The 26,100-nt window shown below is 38.0% G+C and overlaps 1 pseudogene; it reads left to right on the top strand.

Annotated features, from left to right (window-relative positions):
- The first annotated feature begins 7,155 nt into the window (after positions 1–7,155).
- The window catches only part of LOC140240198 (scavenger receptor cysteine-rich domain-containing protein DMBT1-like), a 50,845-nt pseudogene continuing 31,900 nt past the window's right edge, over positions 7,156–26,100 (top strand).

Below are 26,100 nucleotides of genomic sequence, written 5' to 3' on the forward strand. Positions count from 1 at the left end.
TGTGGCGCTCAATCCAAATTTTCGAACCGGTTTCTGCTTGGTTGAAACGCCAAAAACATGGCCCAGAAAAACGCTATTTTTTGGACTTTCCTGTCATCATTTTACTTCAAAATTTCGACAGATGATAGAAGACATGTCAGACTCCAATAATATGTCAAAATCACAAAATCGTACATTTTGACCAATTATGATGCTCTGACTTCAAACTCGATTTTCACGGCTTCGACCGTGCGCGACTTTAGGACCTTTTTGTTGTAGCGGGTCACAAATAATTTCTTTTCACGTTACAGTCATATTGCCAGAATACCGAATTTTTCTCAGTTTCAGTCGTGTTTCCTTTCTTTCTTCTGAATTTTTTGTCTGGAAAGTCTAATTCTGCCATGTCTGTTTAGGATTTGTTGTCTTTTCTTTCTTCGTGGCCCTTTTCTTTTCTTCAGTGGGCCAGGAGTGGCTGAAGATACTGACGACATTTAACTTTTTAACGTGACCAAGGACTGCATATATTTTTCATGAACAATAAATGAGTGTTAAGAAAGTACGTCTGGACCTGCTGTGCAAGCACTGTCAAAAAGTGCTCGGTATTTGATCGAGTGCCGGTCGAAGCATGATCGAGTTTAGTCGAGTATCAATCGACAGCAGTCCTGTATCGGTCGTGTAGCGGTCGAGTTATTCATGAAACTGATGAATCCTGGATCGAGATGATCTAAAATCAATCGTGTAGCATTCGAGTATAACTCGAGATGATCGGGAACTGAGCTCGGGGAAAAATCGGTCCCGACCACACTAGATTTCTATACGACCGATCCCCGATCAGCTCGATCTCTTCTCGATCACTACCCGAGCTGTTGGTGTTCGGGCTTCCTACTCGAATATTTTGGACATGTCCAAAATTATCGTGAAGGAAGCAGGAGCGATGCCGATCAAGGTAGATTGACCCCGAATACCAATGCCGAGCGAGCCCGACCAGGCCAAAAAAGCTTGATCGGGATTGATCGAGTTGATCTGATCGGCAGTGGGAACGTACCAGCTCATTAAAATTGACAAATTTCACGCGAGGGAAAGCGAGTTCACGCGAGTTCAAGCTCGCGCAGCTCGGCACAACTCGGGACTCCAACTCGGCTAAGTGGGAACCTTGCTGAAGTTTTGATACTACACAAGCAGTGTCGGCAACTTTGAAGACTTGTCGTGTAACGGTCATCTGTCATACTACAAGACGTGAAGCGGTTGGGAAGCATGTTTAATACAAGCATCCCTGTCCCTCCTCGCCGTCCTCCTCCCCCTCCCTAAAAAAGAAAAAAAAAAAAAACCAAGAAACCGGCGGATCAGAGAATTCAGGATAAAACGACTAATAAACAAGAACTTGAAACAGTGGCGTATCTAGGGAAAACGGCGCCTAGGGGAAGTGCGAAATTGCGCCCCTAATTTCTGCAAAAGCCCTTTTTACACTTGTGTTTCTTAACCCCGGACTTTCTCTGACCCAGGATTATCGTTAGTCCCGTACCAATTTTTTCAGCTTTTTACACTGGCCAATTAGTCCCGTACTATCTCTTGTCCGGGGCTAAGGAGAAAACTGACCTTTTTACACTCGTATTTCCTATCCCCGGACTTTCCAAACCACATGAATATTCATGATTACGCTGTGTACTGTACACGCACCGGCAGCACTTGATTACCTCGTTTCTGATTGGCCAGTGAGGGTCGGACTTCGTCTCCGTCGCTTAGCCCAGAATTATTTTTTCGTTCTGCTTACACTCACTTGCGGTGCTAACCCTGCTATTTTGCAGGGCCAGATAGTACCGGACTATCGGTGCCCCCCCCCCCCCTTAGTCCCACCGTTGGTACGGGACTAAGCGAAAATTTACAAGTGTAAAAAGCCCTAAAGTGTTCAACCCCAACCCAATCCCGGTAGCGACTTAGAAAAAAAAATCACATGATAAGCAATTAAAAGGGGTCTTTTGAGGGAAATCTAAATGTAGTAAATTATGATAAATTTAAGACGAGCGAGCGCAGCGAGAGAGCTGAAATTTTTTGCATTTCAGCTTACAAAACATGGAATTGTCATTTTTGTGCTTATCAAATCTTGCAATTTTAATCAAGATAGAGAGACGGCCTTATAGATTACGATTTTACAAACTGAGTACTTGAGAAAAAATATTCTAAATTAGTACGAGCGAGTAAGCCAAAATGTGTATATTTCCGCGTCATCATTACGTTTTGTTCTTATCTTGTTTGATTTGGTTTTTTCCGCTTCCCCCCCCCCCCCCATGTTTGAAATCTTTTGATCCAGTCGGCAATCGCTTCAGAACGAAAGAAATTGCAGCCGCTGCTCTGCGTAACATTTTGCCTGCTAAATATAAAATGACATGTGTGAATACAATATACAATTGTCATTTTGTCCGCGTCATCATCATGTCTTGTTCTTATCTTCTTCCTTTTTTTCAGGATAAATTTTGGCGAGCGAGCGCAGCGAGCAAGCCGATAATTTTTATATTTCAGCTTAAAAAAACCCCATGGAATTCTCGTCATTTTATGCTTCTTAAATCTTACAATTCTAATCAAGATATAGCGACGGCCTTATAAACAACGATTTATACCAACAAACTGAGGACTTGACAAAATACTCTGAATTAGTATGCCTGAGTGAGTCGAAATTTGTATATTTCTGGGTCATCATCACGTTTTGTTCTTATCTTTTTTTTTTGGATAGATTTTGGCAAGCGAGCGCAGCGATCGAGCCGAAAATTTTTGTATTTCAGCTTAAAAACATGGAATTCTTGTCATTTTTTGCTTATCAAATCTTACAATTCTAATCAAGATATAGTGACGACCTAAATCGATATAGATAACGATTTATACCAACAAACTGAGGACTTGACAAAATACTCTGAATTAGTATGCGCGAGTGAGTCGAAATTTGTATATTTCTGGGTCATCATCACGTTTTGTTCTTATCTTTGTTTCTTTTTTGATAAATTTTGGCAAGCGAGCGCAGCGATCGAGCCGATTTTTTTTTTCAGCTTACAAAACATGGAATTCTTGTCATTTTTTTGCTTATTAAATCTTACCATTCTAATCAAGATAGAGTGACGGCCTTATAGATAACGATTTATACCAGTGTAGCCCAGCCAGTTGGTTAAGGGTTAAGCTTTACCCAATACCAGTTTATGTAGTTCTTTGATTTTATTCCATTCTTTGTGCCCATTTACAAACCGGAAGCACCCCATTGATTTATTTGGCCTGAGCTATTTCTTTGTCCCATCTATCTCTCAATATGTTTATTCAGAACCAACATCCTTTCACCAGAGGTCATGTGGTCTTTCTACTGGGGTCAGAAACTAAATTGTCCCTTATCTATGAATCATATAGGCACTGCCCACTCACACAGTGTTTATAAGCTCAGTCGCTTACTACACCTAAAGATCATTATTTCAATATGAATTCCCCCATCTTACTCCGACAGATTGTCCCATTTACACAGTTAGCAAAATCTAAAAGAAAATTAACCTTCCTTGTGTGAATAATGTAGTCTAGGCCACTGACCGGCAAGCCCAGAGGACATAGGGACCTTTGTCCTTAAACTGGAAATTGCTAATGACTGAGGTCAGAGTAAAGATAAACCCAAAGAAAGAGAAAGTAAAGAAATGGGAATATCAATCACTTAGAAGGTCGAAATGGGAAATTATGCAGACCTCTACCCCAACCACAATATCAATCACTTAGAAGGGTTTACAAATAAACCAGATGCATCAATGGACAGTTCTTGGCAAGTGGCTTAGTAATCATTTTTTTGGAAGGAAGGTAGGCCGAGCCAAAGAACATTTGACCAATCAGAATTTGTTTTATACTTTCTGCCCACCCTAAGATGTAATCAACCAATGGTACTTGACAACCATCAATGACTGACATGTAAAGTTAACCAATCAGCGTATGAGTTGTAGAGAGAGGGTTTTAATATTAATGGAGGTTGTTTAGGCTGGAGGTGAATAAGATGTGGAGATGAGAGAAAATTAGAACTGAATGCGATTTCTCCTTTGGACTCTGAAGGGAGCAGTCATGCCTCCCAAATCATTATAATCCAGAGCAACTTTCTCTTTAGACTCTGAAGGGAGCAATTATGTTTCCCAAATCCTTCTAACTTCAAATGATGCCTTTCTGAGACTTCTTCTCGGGACTCCAGAGGAGCAGAAATGTTCCAAAACGTCTTAAATGTTTCATAACTTCTCTACAAAATTTCAAAGGGATCAGTCTTGCAACATGAAACTTTAATATGGTATTTTTCTGAGACTTTGTATCAACTTACTGCAGCTCCTACATTTATCATATGTACACTTGAGATGCTTTTCTGATTTCCTGGTCCCGGGAGCAGATTATGTTGCATCACCAGTTATATTGATGCTTTTGGACTTCAGCTAAATATAAAATGTTCTGTGTGAACACAATAGACAATTGTCATTTTGTCCGCGTCATCATCCCGTCTTGTTCTTATCTTCCTTTTTTTTTTTTGGGGGGGGGGGATAAATTTTGGCGAGCGAGCGCCGCGAGCGAGCCGAAAATAGTTGTATTCCAGCTTACAAAACATGGAATTCTTGTCATTTTTTGCTTATTAAATCTTACAATTCTAATGAAGATATAGTGATGGCCTTATAGATAACGATTTATACCAACAATCTGAGGACTTGAAAAAAAAAAAAAAACATACTCATAATTAGTACGAGCGAGTGAGCCGAAATTTGTATATTTCTGCGTCATCATTACGTTTTGTTTCTATCTTGTTTGATTTGGGGGTTTTTTTGCGACCCCCCCCCCCCCCGTATGCCTGCTAAATATAAAATGGCATGCGTAAACACAATATACAATTGTCATTTTGTCATCACGTCATCATCACGTTTTGCTCTTATCTTCTTCTTTCTTTTTTTGGATAAATTTTGGCCATCGAGCGCAGCGACCGAGCCGATTTTTTTTTTCACCTTACAAAACATGAAATTCTTGTCATTTTTGGCTTAATAAATCTTACAATTCTAATTAAAATATAGTGACGGCCTTTTAGATTTATACCAACAAACTGAGGACTTGAAAAAAAAAATACCCTAAATCAGTCCGAGCGAGTGAGCCGAAATTTGTATAATTCCGCGTCATCATTACATTTTGCACTTATCTCGTTTGATTTGTTTGTTTTTTGGGTTTTTTTTTGCGCCCCCCCCCCCCGTATGTTCGAAACCGTTGGCGCCCTCTTTTGATCCAATCGACGATCGCTTCAGAACGAAAGAAATTGCAAACGCTGCTCTGTGTAACATTTTACCAGCTAAATATGAAATGACATGTGTGAACACCAAAGACAATTGTCATTTTGTCCGCGTCATTATCACGCCTTGTTCTTATCTTGTTTTCCTTTTTTTTTTATATAAATTCTGGCGAGCGAGCGCAACGAGCGAGTCAAAAATAATTTTGTATTCCAGCTTACAAAACATGGAATTCTTGTCATTTTTTGCTTATTAAATCTTACAATTGTAATCAAGAGCCGAAAATATTTTGTATTTGAGCTTACAAAACATGGAATTCTTGTCATTTTTTGCTTATTAAATCTTACATTTCTAATCAAGATATAGTGACGGCATTATATTTTTAGGTAACGATTTATAGCAACAAACTGAGGGCTTGAAAAAAAAATACTCTAAATTAGAACGAGCGAGTGAGCCAAAATTTGTATATTTCCTCGTCATTATTACGTTTTGTTCTAATCTTGTTTGATTTGGGTTTTTATTGCGCCCCCCCCCCCCATGTTCGAAACCGCTGGCGCCCTCTTTTGATCCAAACGACTATCGCTTCAGAACGAAAGAAATTGCAGCCGCTGCTCTGTGTAACATTTTGCCTGCTAAATATAAAATGACATGTGTGAACACAATATACAATTGTCATTTTGTCCGCGTCATCATCATGTCTTGTTCTTATCTTCTTATTTTCTTTCTGGAAAAAATTTGGCCAGCGAGCCGAAAATTTTTGAATTTCAGCTTACAAAACATGGAATTCTTGTCATTTTTTGCTTATTAAATCTTACAATTCTAATCAAGATATAGTGACGGCCTCATACCAACAAACAGAGGACTTGAAATAAATATTCTAAATTAGTATGCGCGAGTGAGCCGAAATTAATATATTTCATCATCACGTTTTGTTCTTATTTTTTTTTTTTGGATAAATTTTGAGCGCAGCGATCGAGCCGAAAATTTTTGTGTTTCAGCTTACAACACATGGAATTCTTGTCATTTTTTGCTTATTAAATCTTACAATTCTAATCGAGATATAGTGACGGCCTTATAGATAACGATTTATGCCAACAAACTGAGGACTTAAAAAAATACTCTAAATTAGTACGAGCGAGTGAGCCGAAATTTGTATATTTCTGCGTCATCATTACGTTTTGTTCTTATCTTGTTTGATTTGTTTTTTTTTTTGCGCCCCCTCCCCCCGTATGTCCGAAACCGTTGGCATCCTCCAATCGGCGATCGCTTCAGAACGAATGAAATTGCAGCCGCTGCTCCGTGTAACATTTTGCCTGCTAAATATAAAATGACTTGTGTGAAAACAATAGACATTGTCATTTTGTCCGTTTTTTTTTTCCGTTTTTGGCGCCCCCAAGGAGTGGCGCCCGGGGGGCACGTGCCTCCCTTCCCCCCCCCCCCCAGACACGCCACTGACTTGAATACCTTGTTTGTAATCAGGGTCTTTGCCAAAATATACGATCTATCCCTTAGTGAAAAGAGAAGCATCTTTACTTCTTCGTAAATCCCTATCATGTCTATCACGTTACCATTTACAACCTTGAGCGCATAAGCATGGGGATGTTCTTTTTCTTTCTGCGATGGCAAAGAAACCAGTAGACTTTGTAGGTAATCATTAAACATTTTATCTCTTTGTCATTGGTCATCAGCATGGTTTGAATGGTGGCCTTGCTTATGCCAACTATTTCTTCTTCTTTCTTTCTTTCTTTCTTTCTTTTTTTTTTGCGTCAGATCGGACAGTGGCTTCACTCAGTCTATTCTGTTGCTATTCTCTCCCCAATAGATGTATTGGAAGTCACCACTGTCTTACCTATAGTCAACATCCGTCTAGTTGGAGGAATCTCGATGTACGAAGGTCGGATTGAGGTTTATTACGATGGAGCCTGGGGAACCGTTTGCGACGACAACTGGGATGACAACGATGCAAAGGTCGTGTGCAGACAACTTGGATATCCCACCACTAGCGCAGAGGCTCTTGTTAGAGGAACATTCGGGCAAGGTTCGGGATCCATTCTCCTTGATGAAGTTGAATGCTATGGCTGGGAGTCGAGTCTTGATGGCTGCCATTCCAAAGGGTGGTACAATAATGACTGTCAGCACGACGAAGATGCTGGAGTACGATGTGGTAAGCCTACTACTTTTTACTTTACAAACCCTTACATTGCTACCTCGTTAAAAACACCGATATTGAAGTCGAGACATTTTATTCTATCAAAAGGACGTCTCCCTCAAAGAGAGAGAGAGAGAGAGAGAGAGAGAAATCAAATGCATTTCAGAATATATTTCGTGATATGGAACTGTTCTGTATTGTTTCATTTTTGGAAGCATCAGCTCACGGTGATTGCAATAGAGCTGCAGTCTCCCAATGGCTGTTCTCTTGTTTGTCTCACTGTGTCATCTTTCATACCCATTCGTCTTGGTGAAATAACATTGGACACCATAATAAGCTATGTCTGAACTTAATAGTCCGAAGTTGCGATACCAAAAAATCAAAGATTGGTGATCGGCGAACTCAGCAGACATTGCGGTAAAGGTCACAATGATAGCGTGGGACGAGAAGCAGTTGAGATATCATTTCGAGACGGGTTTGTTAAATGAAAGAAATAGTATAGCTCCGTTATTACGATAAATCTCAGCAAATAGCATAAGTGGCATAATACACCACGTCAAATGATTACAAGCCAACTCCACATAAGCAAATAAACAAACAAACAGGCATACATATGGCATATATGTATATATATGAAGAGTTTGTTTGCCAAAACCGATAAGTCTATATTTGCCAAATGGAGATATTTGCGATTAAAGGTCAAGAAAAATAAAGAGAATAATAAGAAAATTTTTGCTTCTTTTGACCATAACTTCAAAAATATACCTTTATATGACATGTAGTGACCAATATATGAAGAGTTTGTTTGCAAAAACCGATAAGTCCATATTTGTCAAATGGAGATATTCGCGATTAAAGGTCAAGAAAAATAAAGAGAATAATAAGAAAATTTTTGTTTCTTTTGACCATAACTTCAAAATTTTACCTTTATATGTAGTGACCAATATATCATTTAGAAGGAATTATCTTGTACTTTATGACAGAGACCGAACTTCAAAATCTTCAAAAATGGACTTATCGGTTTTTGCAAACAAACTCTTCATATCATACTAAAGGTATTATTGTGTACTTTATGACAGAGACCGTACCTCAAAATCTTCAAAAATGGACTTATCGTTTTTTGCGAACAAACTCTTCATATTATATTGGTGAGAATTTTGGTGAGAATTTTGAACGATGAATTGTGTAATTGCCATTTCTTTTTTGCTCTTTATGACACGCTTTCCCTTAGAACACACCAGGATGATCTAAGAAACACGATTCTTTCATGTCATCTCAAATCCTGGTAAATTTCCTTTCAGGAAATGTATGGTTTGGTTGACTATGGACTTATATTTTGCATTTGACAAGGACTTAAAGCGTAAAAATACGGTAAAAACGCTGATTTCACAATAATTTTTGTTTTTCCAACCAATTATGTACCCTTTTTATGGTACGTGGCATCTAATATCTTACCATGTTCTGGATCTGACATATCATGGGTATGTACCACAAAATTGTAAGAACCTTATGGGCCATTCTCAGATTAAGTGTTCAATTCCATGTGAGTAAAACCGAAAAATCAACCACAAAGTAATACATTCAAAGATGTGTTTTCGGTAACTTCAAAGCCGGTCAAATACCAAACAAAAAGTGGAACATGCTAAATGATGGCCATTCATTGAGTAAAAGTGAATTGAAATAGAGCATCATATATTATTTTTGATCACCAGTCAGATACGTTACCGCAAATTTACATGTTGTAATGGACTCCTAACTTTGAATTAAATTTATTGTTTTGATCCAATTTCTGTTCAGGAAAAGACATCTGTCCCCCCTAAAGATATTGGGGTTTTTTAAGAGGTAAAGATGTTGTCATCCCTTGCTAATTGGTAGAAATTATTTCTGTGTGGAAGGTTGAAATATGTTTTTTCCTGAAATGAAATGTAATCTTAAGATTCACTTTGTATTTTTAACAATTTCGCTTACAAATTAAGTTTCGAATGCCACAAATCATGCAAAGGGAACGATCCGATCTGGAATTTCCACAGGAAACAAATATGAATTGCTTTCCTGGGGAAATAACTATTGAAAAACATCGAATCGCCTTTGGTAACGTATCTGGTAAAATATAAGTAATGATTTTAGTTGTGTATGGATTAATAAATATCACCTGTTTGATTGTTTACCCCTTATGAATTGATGTAAAAATGAATGATGTAAGCCCAAATTAACCATTTCAAACATTGTACGTAATATCTAAACTATGAAATGTAGTGGAAAAGAGTCCTAAATATGAAAGCTGAGTTCTTCATTCACAGAATATTCTCATCTTACGTCTGAATGTATTTATCCATCTGACTATAAACATTCATCAAGTTTTGATGGATAATGCAAACAAGGTTTGAAAAATATATTTTTGCAGGCACTTAGAAGGAAGTAGGTACAGTCTCTATGAACTCGATATACTAAAAAGTTGCTTGGCCTATGGTAACGTATTTGGCTCACCCCTTTTAATGAAAATGAATAAATAATTGTTCAACTTATCAATGAATCTTGAGTAGTTCTTCATATGTTGAAAAACACTAGAATAAATATGCAACAGAACACTGAAACTTTTCTCGGAAGCTTTTCATAAACTACTTTTTACTCTTTCAAAGTTTGGTAACGTATCTGGCGTACCGTAAATGAATCTGTCGGTGAAGTTACAGAGCAATTTCTACTGAATATTCTTCATTTGAACATAACTTTAATTTTTTATGGAAGTGTCATTCTATGCAGAATTCTTTTATGAACACGTTGTTTTACGTAACATTATTTGTCACCGTGGGTGCCCTGAATTATACGTGACGTATCTGCTAAATCTGAAAAGCAAAAAACTGATATGCTGAATCATAGCTTCGTCTTGTAAAATAAACGTTCAAAGTTGTTGCATAGAATATGAAAGTGGCTGGGTTTTATAAAATAGAACTTTGGAGTTTGTGAGCACACAACGATTTGTTTGTCAAAACATTTACAATATTTTTTCAGCATTTTGATTATGTGGTAACGTATCTGTCGGAAAACTTGGCATTAAGTTGTGAGACACTGACGCAGAAAGAAAAATCATGTGGAAGCGTTGCTCTTTTTCACCTCTCTGTCCTTTTGGTGTAAGAATATAATCCTGAGGTCCAACAAAACGAAGCATGTAATGTGTAGGGATGAATTTTGACCAGATTTGATCCCCTGAAAGCACAAGACCCATGAGCAAAATTCGGTCACGTATCTGCGGTAACGTATCTGTGGTAACGTATATGGTCGATCATGTTATTATGAGAGCGATATCTACCAAATATTTCTCACTTGTACTAAACTTTAATGTTGAATCGATGCGTCATTCCGAGGAGTAATGTATAACATACAATTTGTATGACATTGCAATATCTGTCGCAGTGGGCGGCGTGAAATGTATGTAACGTATCTGTCCAAATAAAAATGTAGAAAACCGATATTTCAAACATTGTACCGTATTCTCAATTAATAGCTGTTGCACAGAAAATCTAAGTACTTGCAATGTACGAAGTATATCCTCAGGGTTTCATATACACAGGGTCATTGCACAGTCTTGTTATTTTCGCAATGCTGTAACACTATAGAAACTGGTAACGTATCTGGCGGTGAACTTGGCGACAGGTTTCAAAAGGCTATAAAAAAGAAGTCAATAAAAATTTTGGAACTTTTCGAGTATTGTGATTAGCACATATGATATGCTCATCGTCCATGAAAATGATATTTGGAAAGTGTGTTTATGGACGGAGAGGAGCAATAAAACATAATTCTGTTGAAATAGCCGGCGACACTGCGTTTTGGGGGTCTTAACGAAGTTTAACAGCAAAATTTTATACAAAAAGGCAGACAACCGCATTTGATCTTGTTTATTTTTAACAAATAAGGTCCTCGTGATATATTATAAACATTTAAATAGTATCTAATAGGTTTCAGGGCACCGCAAACTGTCATGGAATGTCGGCGACACCAAAATTCCGTAATTGAACGCTTTTACTGAGAATGGGCCTTATGAGCACGTATAAAATTATAGAGAACAATCAATCTTAAAGCCCTAAATAGACGAACGTCGTGATCATGGTGATGCTTTTATTTCTAGCTCCTGTCAATTCTACCTTGTTGTCCCAACTATATACGAAAATTTGGTGTTCCACCTAATGAACATATCCTGCAAAAATTGTACGTCTGCTGGCTGTACATGGGACGTAACATTTTAATTCTTTTATGCAAAATTATACTCAGTTTTTGTTACGGACGTGCTTCCGCTATTTACTAATAAAGATCGTAGCCCGTTTACGTTATTGACTATATGTGACAGTGCACCTCAAAACGAACATAAAAACGCACACACTGATTTTGCGTGAGGACTGAAAATAAGTGAAATGGGCCAACCTAGCCGAACTTGACTTTTTCATATTTCTGAAAGAGCGGGTCTTCTTTTACATTATGCTAAGATTTGGTATCGTAAAACGGGCAGGAAAGTGTGTTTTTTTATCAGTTTATCTTGAACATTTTTGGTAGAATAGTGTGATTATGTGTGTCTTTAGAATCCCCTTTTCATTTCTGAAAAAGCTTGTCCACACTCTTCAATTTCAACTCTAATAACTTTTGAAAGGATAGTGCTACTACTCTGAAAGTTGGAATTAATTATGGACAGAATGTGTTAATGAGGCATGCTTAATTTCAGTTTAATCTAATAATTCCTTCATTGTTGTTTCTCTGGTGGTTTACTTCCTTGGTTTTTGTCCCATTCATCGCACAGCCAGCATGGTTTGGTACAGATTAAGCGCTTGAATAGACACTGTACTTCAAAGCCTATTTTCTCAGTTCACACTTTTCCTGAGTTTGTGCTTTCTTTCCAATATTTAGATAGGTTAGGAGAGTCCATTTGATTTGAGTTATACATCATTTTAAAGCTTAAAGTCTACTCTTTCAGAATATGGTCTTAACTAAAACATTCATGTCTGGCGACTTTTTGTTTGTTTTGAGGTGCAGAGTCACATATGTTCTGTTTGAGATAGTAGGTACCTTACTCAAAAGACATACACGGGGAGCATCTGTCACTAAAAAAAATGGCACTGTTCCTCTATCTCTTACTATGTAATCCATGGACTTATGCTAACAACGAACTTCCGTGAACAAAACGTTTTCCTTTTGTTATTACAGGTAAAATTTGTGCAGAACGTTATTCAATTTCGGGTATGAGAGACTCAATGAATTGGTAATATTTTCAAGTAGCATTAACTTAATGTACAGTGATATATTTGTAATTAAACAATTTCCTTTATCGGACCGAACGTCCGTGAGCGAAGCTTTCAGAACCTATAACAGCGCAAATTGTCTCCAAAACCTCATCAGAAAGAAATTTAAATGCACAGATAGTACATAGTATGCAACTTTCCATTTTCCTATAACCTGGTTTTCAGTGTTAAGCTGCTTTTGTATAATTAGAGGGAAAACAAGCGTAAAATTTCGAGTAAATTTTGAACTGCTTGTTCATCATGACCCCATACCGCCTTAAAAATTCTGAAACTTCTGCTCTAAACTCATTGTTTACTTTGAAAAACTTTCTTTGTCGCTCTTAGAGCTAAAAGTTTTAAAGAAAAAAGGACACTTTCGGGACAAGTTATCCCTATCGGTCGGATTGGAAACGTCGCGGAAGTTCCCTAAAATTGTCACGGACGTTCGTTCCGCTACTAGGGTCACGTTCCAGGACGGGTAACTAATCGACAGAGAGTACGTAGCCTTCCTAACTCTTTCAAAAATTTGAAAAGGTATTGGCAATGCAAAGTATAAGAAATTTGACATCCTTTCAACTTATATATTGCTCAGAGGGGGACCAGGAGGTGAATTTGAGAGAATAGTATTTATTTGCTCCCTTTTCGGTATATCGTATGGTCCAAAAACTGCAGACGAGCCCCAGTCCGCTCCAAACATGACATGCAACTCCTCGGCTAGAGAGTCAAAGGTAAAATGTACCTTCGCCATCAAAGCAAGATGGTGCCCCACTCGATAACGTTTTAATCATCATGGTCGTTCTTTTTTTTCGGACGTTCGTCTACAAATGAGTATATGAATATAAGAACGACCCAAGTCCAATTTTTGGCCAAATTTAGTTTGACATGGGAAATTGTAGCTTATGCATGGACCCATCTTGTGTGTAAATGATAAATCCTAATTACCCCCGGAAGTGCATGAAATGAATGAGTTTAAATCTTATATTAATGTAAGAATGAAGGACTTGGGTCATCCTTACATTCATATAATAGCGCCCTCTCTCATCCTTCTCCCATCTCTATAGCAGAATATCATGTATATGAGTCAAAGAACGACCCAAGTCCATATGAATCAAAGAACGACCCAAGTCCACCACACAAAATGGCCTCTCCACAATTAATGTAAATGTTAATTGTCATAATAATATATGTTCTAATTTGTATATACAATGTTGCCTTCCCATCACAGTTAAATAGAATATTATTGGACAAATAAAAAAGATGTGAATTTTTTTTTTCTTTTTTTTTTTTTTTTTTTTTTTTTTAGTTTACTCGAAATGATCTTCCATGGAGTTGGGTCGTTCTTATATTCATATACTCAAATGTTATTTCGGTTCGCATTTGACAAGGAATGGGCAGAAGCTCAAAACAAACATAATCATTATCGTGTGGCTAGATCTTAGTTGATTACGACTCAAAACAATAATATGTGACCGTGCACCTCAAAACAAACATAAAGTCGCACACACTGATTTTGCGTGAGGACTGAAAACAAGTGAAATGGGTCAACCTAGCCGAACTTGACTTTTTCATATTTTCTGAAAGAGCGGATCTTCTTTTACATTATGCTAAAATTTGGTATCATAAAACGGGCAGGGAAGTGTGTTTTTTTAGCAGTTATCTCGAACATTTTTGGTAGAATAATGTGATTAGGTGTGTCTTTAGAATCCCTTTTTCATTTCTGAAAAAACTTGTCAACACTCTTCACTTTCAACTCTAATAACTTTTGAAAGGATAGTGCTACTGCTTGGAAAGTTGGCGTTAATTATGGACAGAATGTGTTAATGAGGCATGCTTAATTACAGTTTAATTTGATAATCCCTTCATTGTTGTTACTCTGGTGGTTTACTTCCTGTTTTTTGTCCCATTTACCGCACAGCCAGCACGTTTTGATAAAGATTGAGCGCTTGAATAGACACTGTACTTCAGAGCCTCTTTTCTCAGTTCACACTTTTCCTGAGTTTGTGCTTTCTTTCCAATATTTAGATAGGTTAGGAGAGTCCTTTTGATTTGATTTATACATCATTTTAAAGCTTAAAGTCTGCTCTTTGTGGAGAGTTACTTCCCCAGTATTTGAGCAATTTATTTCAAATTTGGTATGTATAATGATCTATAGGTGTAGTTATGTAAGACAAACTTTGTGTTTGTACCCTACAAGGCTTGCCATGTTAACAACATATTTTCGTGAAAAATCTTGTGGAATGAACTACATCAACAATTTTGAGGCAATTGAACTTAAATATGGTGTACATGATGACGTTGAGGTGTAGATATGCAAGACATTATTTTTTGTTCGTTTGTCGGAGAAAGCGTTGCCATGGTAACCACAATTCCCCCTAAACATTGTGGAGTGAACTATTTCCAGTGTTTAAGCAATTTATTTCAAACTCAGTATGTAGGACCTACAATGATCTATAGGTGAAGTTATGCAAGACGCTCTTTGTTTGTACCTCACGTGTTGCCACGTATACTGCAGCAGCCAAACTCACCAGGTACTCACAAGGTACTCACAAGGTACACGTGTAAACACATGTAAACACACAGACACACAGACACACACACGCACACACACACACACACACACACATAGCAAAGTCAGTGCTAATTTGTGCTGGACACATTTTTCAAGAGTACAGTTGAAATTCTATTGCCATGGAAACAGTACATTTTGATCGTGAAATCAGGTTTAAAAATGTAGATTTAAATTCATCTGCAGTTCTTAGGAAATTTAGAAGAAATTTTGGCACATGTCGGGATGGTAACTTAGAGCTGCAAAAGAAGTATTTTTAAGCAGCTGTAAGCACCACTAGGACAATTTTCTTTTTCAATTTAGATGTAAATTATGAATATGATGCATTACATGCTATACATATACACCATACCACACTAAAATTAACCTCCTGTATAAGCTCAATATTCTGCAAGGTATTTATCTTCATGAATTTCCCAAGACAGCTGCTACAGTGTACATGTATCCATGAACTTATAAACACACAAAAATATCAACTCTGACACTGACATGAGAAGGCATCTGCATACATATACACTGTATTTGTACATTCAGTATTGTGTATCCCCACAATCATGAATTTAACTACTTGCACAATTGTCTCAAAGTCTTGATAAATACTTGCTAAATATATGGCGTATACAACATTGCAAATTAAGCTTGCTCCTCAACTCCCCCCCCCCCCCCCCAACATAATAGATGACGGGCAATTGATGACAAGACAATGATGGAGACACAACACACACTCTCTCTTTACAGTTTTGTCCAACATAGGTACTTGTATTGTTTTCATAATGCTGAATGCTCTTATGCAATGTACACTGTTTACCAAGAACAAGACAGTGTGCACTTTCACAGATATGTAGGACCCCTACATTGTACCTCTTTTCTTTAATATAGCTTTCATATTGAAGAAATGTTCATATAATGAATGATGGTAAAGAGAAATGTGCAAAAGAAAAGCCTACTACGAGTATGAAAAGGCAGTTAATGAGAATGCACATGACCTTGCTGAGTACAGAAGAGCCATTCATACACTCCTCGTAATATGAAACACTGGTTACACCTACAAAAGGATAAGGGATGAGTAAACCAAAGTGTTACATATTGTTATGATATTTAACATTAAACTACTAAAAAAAATGACTAGTTTCAATAATTCATTACTGCTGGTAATCCGTATGTTTCTTAAATGTTGTTCTTTACATAGCTCCCTGTTCACTGTGTGATTGACTCCATCAAAGCTGTGAACAAAGAGTAATGATTTCATTAGTCCATTGCTTTTGATTTTTCAATTTGTTTTTATGTTGTTTTAAATCAATAAACTTTTTAACCCCATGTATACTTAAAACTGATAAATTCAATGTTCTTTGTATAATTGCCAACTGGGTGACAGTCTGCTGGAAACTCTTCAGTCAACTAGCTATCCTCATGAATAGGATTACTTCACATTCTGTCTTCTAAAGACATGTAGGCCCATCGCTAAATGTGTCAAAGCCTCCACATTAAAATCTATATTCTATACCAAATGTCTTCTCTGCAGTTCAGCACAAATGAACACATACATATGTAGGCCCTACAGTGTGTGGCATGAACATCTTCATGATAACATCATGCAATCACATCTGAATTACACCAAGTTTCTCTTCCCATTGCATAAACCCTATCTATCCCAGATCCTGCCATCAATTTACGCTGAGCTCAAAATGAACCCAAATCTATGGCTGAATACATGGGCTCATGTGTGTGTTCCACACTGTCAAACACTCATGCACGTCTTTTAAGCATGCTTGTTCAAAGATGTACTAGAACAGCTGAATATCAATACAACCAGGTATAAAGTTAGCTTATCTACATGCAACTTATCTGAATTTGTATACTTGTGCTGTAATCTACTCATACAAACATGCCTTTATTAAGTTTATAGTAACCAAATGTTACACTGAAAAATAGTTCCAACATGCAGAACTGTTGATTTTGCTCAAAAATGTATGCAAAAATTAATACCCTAGAAATGTGTACAATTATGCTACAATACCACAATGTCAATTGGGAAACAACATATTAACAAAAAAATAGATTTGCCATTTTGTTCACTATATAACTTTGCACAACTGATTAGTAATCTAATCTGCAGTTTGGTCCACAGCAGTATCTACTGATCCTTTATGCTTGTGTGAAACAGACGCAGCGCAGCTTGTTGGAAAATATGATTTACTACGTATCTCGTAACTACCTGAAGGAACCACCTCTGGACCCATGAATGCAATACAATAAGTGGTTTATTTGCTGATAAATCAAATTCAGTGCCATCTTGCCACAGCACAGGTTCATCTGCCCCCCCCCCCAGATGGTGCTTTACAATGAACAAGATCAACATCATCATAATTTTAGCCAGTACTTATCTAAGAACTTTTTTTTTCTTTTTCTTTTTTTTTTACCACCGAGAAACATGAAATGTCTCGCAATACATGTATACCTTGGCAGTTTTGAGTTCAACGATGTTCATTATTACAACAGTGAAAGGATGATGATGTGTCTCATTATCCGTGCTAATACTGCAGAATAAATGAGTTTCATCAGGGGCGAAATATCCAGAGGACTCTTCATTATCTTTGAAAAGCACAATGTGCTATTATTGTAATTATCACACTTGGATGCAATTTGATGTAGCCAAGATTATTACTGCCCATGCACTTGTTAGAGCTCTGAAACACTGCTTGCTTCGTGTTTCCCTTGCTTTGTAAGGGTGATGACCTCAGCCTGATGAAATGTGTTTAACAAATCAGCGCCTTGTTTTGTTTGCACTTTTCCTCATTGTTGACAGCGAGCTGCTCACCCTTTGCAGTGTATACCATCTCCTGACGTCAAGTTTGGCTTGTCAGCCCTCAGCTGCCATTCCCCTTGATTCAAAATAGTTATACCTATACATGATTGCAGCTCTGAAACACAGCTTGCTTCATGTTTCCCTTGCTTTTTAAGGGTGATGATGACCTCAGCCTGATGCAATGTGTTTAAAAAATCAGCGCCTTGTTCTGTTTGCACTTTTCCTCATTGTTGACAGCGAGCTGCTCATCCTTTGCAGTGTATACCATCTCCTGACGTCAAGTTTGGCCTGTCTGCCCTCAGCTGCCATTCCCCTTGATTCACAGAAGTTATACCTATACATGGTATAAGAAATATTGAAGAAATAAGAAATAGAAAATAAAAATGGCAACATTGCACTCAAAAAGTCATTTTGTGGAGATCTAAAAGGTGTTTTGTATAAAGGTATGATGGCGCCAACATCTTTATTTAAAAATGAGGGGAATTTCACATAACAATCAGTAAGATACTGATGAGTATTACATGCAACTTCATGCGCCAAAATTACACAATGTACCTAAACCATAAAGGCCTGTACTTCTGTCAGGACATGTAGAGCATTTTCAGTTTTCAGAGGGCTTTATGAAGAAATTTGAAGGTCCAAACTCTTTAGTAAACACAATTATAAGCTATTACTGTTCAAAACACTCCTTTCATTATTGGTAAATTTGTGTTATGTAAATTTCATTGCATCATTTTAGCTTACAATCTTGAATGAACTGCTGTGAAGTCTTCTTTATTCATAACTATGCCATGCTGTACATATTCTTGTTAAGTAGGATGAAGTCACAGATGTACAAGTATCCTCAAGAAGTCATATAAGAAGTTATCCTAAAACAATACAGACAGACTCCAACAAATCAATCTATGAACATTTCAAGCTGTGAGGTTCTTAACTTTTCATTCTCTCTCTATAACTAGAAATAATTGTACAATTTACAATGTTCACTTACTGTCTGTGTGCACTAGCTGGAATTCTTGTGCTGGTATGAGTCTCGGCCGTGAAGAAACATGTTTTTTTTCCCTCTTTTTCTTCCTTTGCCTGTTGATAAAATAGATAAAATTGTCTTATCATGCAGTACAAAAGAGGAATGATAATTTGCAAACGATCAATGTAGGAACAAAATGGACATCTGATGTTTAGAAGCAGACACTTTTTCCTCAATATTACAATAATGTAAGAACATTCTTTGAACTGCTTTCATATCCTCCCCTCTGTAACGAACCCTCTATACAGTCATTAAAGTCAAATGATCACCAAAGTCTACAATCTGTTCTCATCCTTTTCTCTTTATATTCTATTAAATTTGATCCCTCAAAAGCCAATTTCTTTTTGTAGCCGAATCTATTTCTTTAGTCCAAATAAATTCGACTTAGGCAAGGTTGATTGTACATCAATCCATCAGCCCCCAGTCATATTCATAGGCAGATATGTACAAATATCTATCTTTTAAATACTTCATATACATTGTACATCCTATATCCATCAGGCCCTCATGTGCCTTGCCTATTGCAAGCACTCTCCTCTCATGTTTTTTCATCCCCTAAATCCAGGGGGAACTGTGACTTTGGGGATTGAGTAGGTCTACATACAACTACACTATACGGTGGCACACACCTTTTATTGAAAGTAGTATAGGCCTACTACCCGATATGCAAACTCTGGTATCAAATTGGTAAGTGTCCATAATACCATTTGTTTTGATGCATTTTAACAAGGACTCTTTGTTCTTTCCACAAACAAAAGAGCATAAAGAAGTCAGTCTGTTGTACTCATACGTGTATCTATGACTCCATCAAGTAAATCACTGGAATTCCAGGCCATTGTAGCTTTCGAATACCCCTTCCACCACTTGTTTTCGACAAAAGCACTGATAGATATTTTTGCTTCGATATCCTACAATCAGTTTGCTGATCTTATCGTACGTTTCTTGTCTGAAATGTCTGGTGGCTATAGACCTACACATTGTATTACAAAACTTAAGGTTTTACTGGCACTACAGTACCATCATTGCATCTCTGATCACTTTCAGCTACTTGCTATGGATATGGTACAATTCCTCTTCCCTCCCCTCCCCCACCCCCCCCAAAAAAAAAAACAAAAACAAAAACAAAACAAAACAGATGTACTTGGCCTTTGTTCATTGTAAGTCCTAGCTTTTCATTGATCCAGCAAGTCAACACTAAATTGGGCAAGCTTTCGTGTCGCATGGACAGTATATAACTACGAAATAACTAGCCTACAGCATGATCTGTAGGGCCTAGTTTTATACGTGTACAGGAGGAAAATGAAGCCAAGGGGGTGGGGTAGGCCTATGTATATGGTATTAATTAACTAGGTACCGGTATGTACCAGGTAGTCCTTTAGGCGTAGCCGTAGGCCTAGCAGTACATGTAGCACTTAATCATGGATCACCATGCACCAGCACTCTACCGATAGCTCCTGAATCCTGCTTGAAAGCAGCGGTTTTTGACAATGAACATTATTTTCACATCCTTTTCACACTTTCATACTTCCAGAAATTCTAGTTGATGTTGATTTTTTTTTCTTTCAAATCTAACCTATACTGTATACTAGACATAGAGCCCTGGCAGCAGAAAAAAAGGAGCTTGCCTATGCAACAACAAAAATGCCAACACAAAAAGCTATGTGTGGGACTATCTGCATTTTCACTACAGCCACAACTTTCAGTTCTAGGAAACACAAGTTTCTCATTTTCATGAAATTTTTCTAAAAATTAAGTCTAGGGAAATAGCTCTTTTTAATACAAGACAAAATGAGCAATAAATGGGATCAAAATCGACATTTTTTCAACTTACTCTGTTTTGAATCCCCAGCGATCGCACAGCAGACCTCAACCGCAGGAGAGACTCAACACATTGAGCTATGAGGGAACGACTTACGTAAGTCAAGGGAACGACTTAGTAAGTCGTGGGAACGATGCATTTTTATGCAAGTCGTGGGAACGACTTACGTAAGTCGAGGGAACGGCATACGTAAGTCGAGGGAACGACTTACGTAAGTCGAGGGAACGATGCATTTTTATGCAAGTCGTGGGAACGATGCATTTTTATGCATGAATTAGTAAGTCGAGGGAACGACTTACGTAAGTCGAGGGACGACATACGTAAGTCGAGGGAACGACTTACGTAAGTCGAGGGAACGACTTAGTAAGTAGTGGGAACGACTTACGTAAGTCGAGGGAACGACTTACGTAAGTCGTGGGAACGACTTATAAGTCGAGGGAACAACTTAGTAAGTCGTGGGAACGACTTAGGCTCCGTAAGTCGTGGGAACGACTTACGTAAGTCGAGGGAACAACTTAGTAAGTCGTGGGAACGACTTAGTAAGTCGAGGGAACGACTTAGTAAGTAGTGGGAACGACTTAGTTAGTCGAGGGAACGACTTAGGAAAAATATTTCTTGCCATGTCCCCTTACGGGCTCCGTACATATGGACATAGGGGTGTCCTTTCAATTTCTGAGACCACCAAGAAGTCCTCTTTGCCTTTTTTTTTTTTTTTTTTGCCTACCTAGGACATTACATACATAAAAAAAGTGCGAGAGGTAAATGTTCTCTGTCAGAACTGAGAATTACATTTATGTGTCCCGTTTGGTCTTTTTCTTTTCCTTCCGAAAGACGTGCTTGACGTTAGCACTCCCTCATCAATAGTCAACATCCGCCTTGTTGGAGGAGACTCGTTGTACGAGGGTCGGGTGGAGGTTTATTATGCTGGAGCCTGGGGCACGGTGTGCGACGATGGCTGGGATGACAACGATGCACAGGTCGTTTGCAGACAACTTGGATATCCCATCAACAACGCAGAGGCTGTTGGTGGAGGAACATACGGGGAAGGATCGGGATCAATTCTCCTCGACAACGTCGGTTGCTATGGCTGGGAATCCAGTCTTTCGAACTGTTCTTCCAACGGGTGGTACAACCATAACTGTGAACACTTTGACGATGCCGGTGTGCGATGCGGTAAGAGCAGTCTTTATTTAAGGTTTACAACGGTGTTTAACTCAATTCAAATGGCATCTCATAATAATGTGTATTCATTATAAAGAATAAAAGTGTATCCATTATAAAGTTGTGATACCACAAAATCAAAGATAGGTGCTCGGAGACCTCAGCGAACATTTGCAATGAAGGTCATAATGATAGCGTGTGACGAGAAGCAGTTGTGAGATCATTACGAAACGAGTTTGTCAAATGCAAGAAAGAGAGACTTTCACCCGTACTTCACTATTATGATAAATCTCAGCAAGTACAGACTATAACATTAGTAACATAATACATCAGGTAACATATTTACAAGCCAACCACACATAAAAAAAAACCAGGCAGACAAACATAAATGCAGAATGAAAATGAATATCAACTAAAAAGGGCGGGTTCTATGAACACTTTGTTCGTAATCAGGACGTTTATCGAAAACGGGCGAAAGATGCCGACACCTCTTGGTTCCCACCTTGTGATCAGCTGCAATGGTCAGCAAGCGGTTTCAATCGGATGCATTGTGTCATTCCTTTGAATGAATGCGGACATCGTCGATCGTGTCGTGAAGCGAAAGAATCATGCTTAAATCTTTACCATCAAAACTCCGGTGACGTAACCATTTTCAAAAGGAAGGCATTAGAGGCTTATGGACATGGGCTTGTTCTTTCTATTTCTGAGACCACAAAGAAATCTACTCTCCTTGCCTTTGACCTAGGACATTACATTAATTAAAAAAAAAATGCAGTTCTCTCACTTCTCTGACAGAACTGAGAATGACATTCATGTGTCCCGTTTGGTCTTTTTCTCTTTCTTCCGAAAGACGTGTTTGACGTTAGCACTCCCTCACCAATAGTCAATATCCGCCTTGTTGGAGGAAGCTCAATGTACGAGGGTCGGGTGGAGGTTTATTATGCTGGCTCCTGGGGAACGGTGTGCGACGACGGCTGGGATGACAACAACGCACAAGTCGTTTGCAGACAACTTGGGTATCCTACCAACAAGGCGGAGGCTGTTGGTGGAGGAACATATGGGGGAGGATCGGGACCAATTCTCCTTGACAACGTCGGTTGTTATGGCTGGGAATCCAGTCTTTCGAACTGTTCTTCCAATGGGTGGTACAACCATAACTGTGAACACTTTGACGATGCCGGTGTGCGATGCGGTAAGAGCAGTCTTTAAGCTTTACAATGGTGTATAACTCAATTCAAATGGCATCTCATAATCTTGGAAAGAGAGCACAAACTTTAGAAAAGTTTGAACTGAGAAAAGAGATTCTGAAGTGCAGGGTCTATCCAAGTGCTTGGTCTTTTTTCAAGACGTGCTAGCTGTGCAATAAATGGGGCAAAAACAAGATGTAAATCAGTGTAGCAAATACAATGAAGCGATAACTAGAATAAGCTGACATTGAGCATTCTTTAATCAATGCAAACTTTCAAAGCAGTAACATTGTCCTTCAAAAGGTTCATAGTTTTGAAAGTTAAGAGTGTGTAAATGATTTTCAAGAAATGAAAATGGGCCTCTAAGACATACCTGACCACACTACTCTGCCAAAAATAAAAAAAGGGGATTAGAAAAAACGGTTACAAACCTACTTTCCCATTCATTTCATGATCCCAAATCTAAAAACAATAAAGAAGAATATCTCATTGAGAGAATATGGAAAACTCAAAATTGACTTGGTTGACCCGTTCACCTTTTTTTTTTTCTCTCATATAACATCAAGGGGTGCAATTTTCTTTTGGTTTTATGATGCACGATCACATATTGGACTTTCGAAGTTCCGTAAATGACTTCTGGGTAAAGAAAGATTAAAAAACACACATCCACACTCTGTGGGAAGACAGTGAATTGAAAAAAAAAAAAAGTTTAACGAAGTAGACGTACACGCGGCGTGCATTTCAAGATAAATCGAAAACGATTCTGCTAATTCCTTTATCTTTATCAGTTTTTTTTTTCTGTATGTTCATATCTGTTACTCACTTTTCTCCTAGATCTGATTGTTGTATTCATTTGAATTTCATTTTACCCTTCTCGTATACCTGCCGTGACATAAAGTGGCAACGTCCGCAATCCATGGATTATAACCCTTTCGTTTGTCTTTTGACTTAAAAACCTCCGAATGTCTACGATGGAAAACATAACATTTTGGAAAAAAAAAAAAACTGAGAAAAAATGTTTAAATATTTAAATTTAAAGTGTCAATGGTTGTTAAGGAGAGTGCAAATCAGTATTAATGCTCTATGAAAAATTGTGTTCTGAGACCGTATCCCGAGGTTCAAAAAGTTGGAAATTTAGATTATTATTATGAAGTATGTTCTTGTGTCTATGTTAAAAACTAAATTGTTGGTTCTTATTTGTTTCAGAGAAGGGGCAGACGATCAGCCTCGGGGTAACTGTCGGCGTGTCAATCACAGTTATTGTGTTGGTCATCGTGCTGGTCTGTGTTCTAGTATACCTACGACTTTCCCGCAACAAGCAAGACACGTCGCAGACCGAAATGCAGCGTTGTCCCGCACACCACACCTACGCTGAACCTTGTTCCACCAACCCTCCAAAAGGGATTGACAATACGGCCTTTGTCAAACCTCACCCTCAAGATACTGCAACTTCTGCTGCGACAAATCCGCCGATGTATACAGATCTCAAACATCCCAACCCGGCCCAATTAAAAAGTCAAATGTCGTCAACACCGTCTGAAGAGCCTAATTACCTCGTGGTTGATTGATCCCTGAGTAGTTCAATATTGCTGGAGACTTTAGCAGAAAGACGTGCCTTAAAGGACAAATTCAAAACAAACATTACACGATGTCTTGACTGGATACGTATCACAGCTTACGCTTAACATTGTTTTCTGTAGCAAGTATACATTGATTATCATTCGAAGTGATGTCTATAATTATACTTTGATTAGCAGTAATTAGAGTTTTTCATTGGTTTGTTGATACTATTTTGTTGTAGGCATGACCCATCGAAAAATCCTGACAAATATCGAATGTAATTTGAGAGCTATTATTTAAGATGTTGTATTCAGATCCGAATGTGTAATGGAAGGTCCCACTAAAAAAAGCTTGTACGATCTGGGGCCCTCAGAAAATTATATAAGTGAATAAAATGATAATGAATTGATAAAGCTACAGGCAGATATAAAACAAACGAAACAGATTACTAGCTCTAAATAGAAATGGTAATGATAATAATAATGATAATAATAATAACAATAATAATAGTCAAGGCCCATTGCCATCTGAAGAGATTTGAGAGGAATAAAGAAAAAGAGTCTAAGCCAGACGTTAAGAAAAGATGTATGTGAGAATTGTTTTTTTTTTTATTTGGCCAAGAAATGCTCATCAGGATGCCTAGAGAAACCCTCCACTAAACTTTCTTTCACACTAGAAACTGCTGACCGATAATCATGTAAACGTTAACTCTACAGGCAATGCCATCGACAAGCCAAAATTGCCATGGTTCCCATACATCGATGTGGACACGATAGATCTTTTGACCTCAGTCCAATCAAATCCATATATATTTGTGAATTCTGAAAAGGAAAAAAAGGTAATGATGGGATTATGGATGGGATTATGTATGGGATACTGCGAAAGCTGCCCAGCTCTCACCATTATCTGGCAACGCTGTTTACGAAACTTCTGCGGACCGCAGATCCTCTCCTCTACTGGTCTAGCTCCATTGTGTCCCTCATTCACAAGTCCGGTTCGACTGACGACCCCAAGAATTTTCGGATGATAGATCTCACGTCGTGCGTTGGCAAGCTACACCACCAAATACTTGTGGAGAAGGTCGAAAAATTTGCCATTCAAAATGGTCTTATCAACCCTACTATGCAGAAGGTTTTCTTGAGAGGTGTCAGCAGATGTCAGCGGATGCATTGAGAATAACCAAGTCCTCCATGAATACTCCTCAGTCATACAAAGACTAAGAACAAAACTCTTCATATTAACGTGTGTGTTGTTTTTTTTTTTTTTTCGATCTCCAGGATGCATCCGGGTCAATACAGCCTGATCTCATGCATTATGTTCT

Source organism: Diadema setosum, chromosome 16, assembly GCF_964275005.1.
Source record: "Diadema setosum chromosome 16, eeDiaSeto1, whole genome shotgun sequence".
Classification (NCBI taxonomy): Eukaryota; Metazoa; Echinodermata; class Echinoidea; order Diadematoida; family Diadematidae; genus Diadema; species Diadema setosum.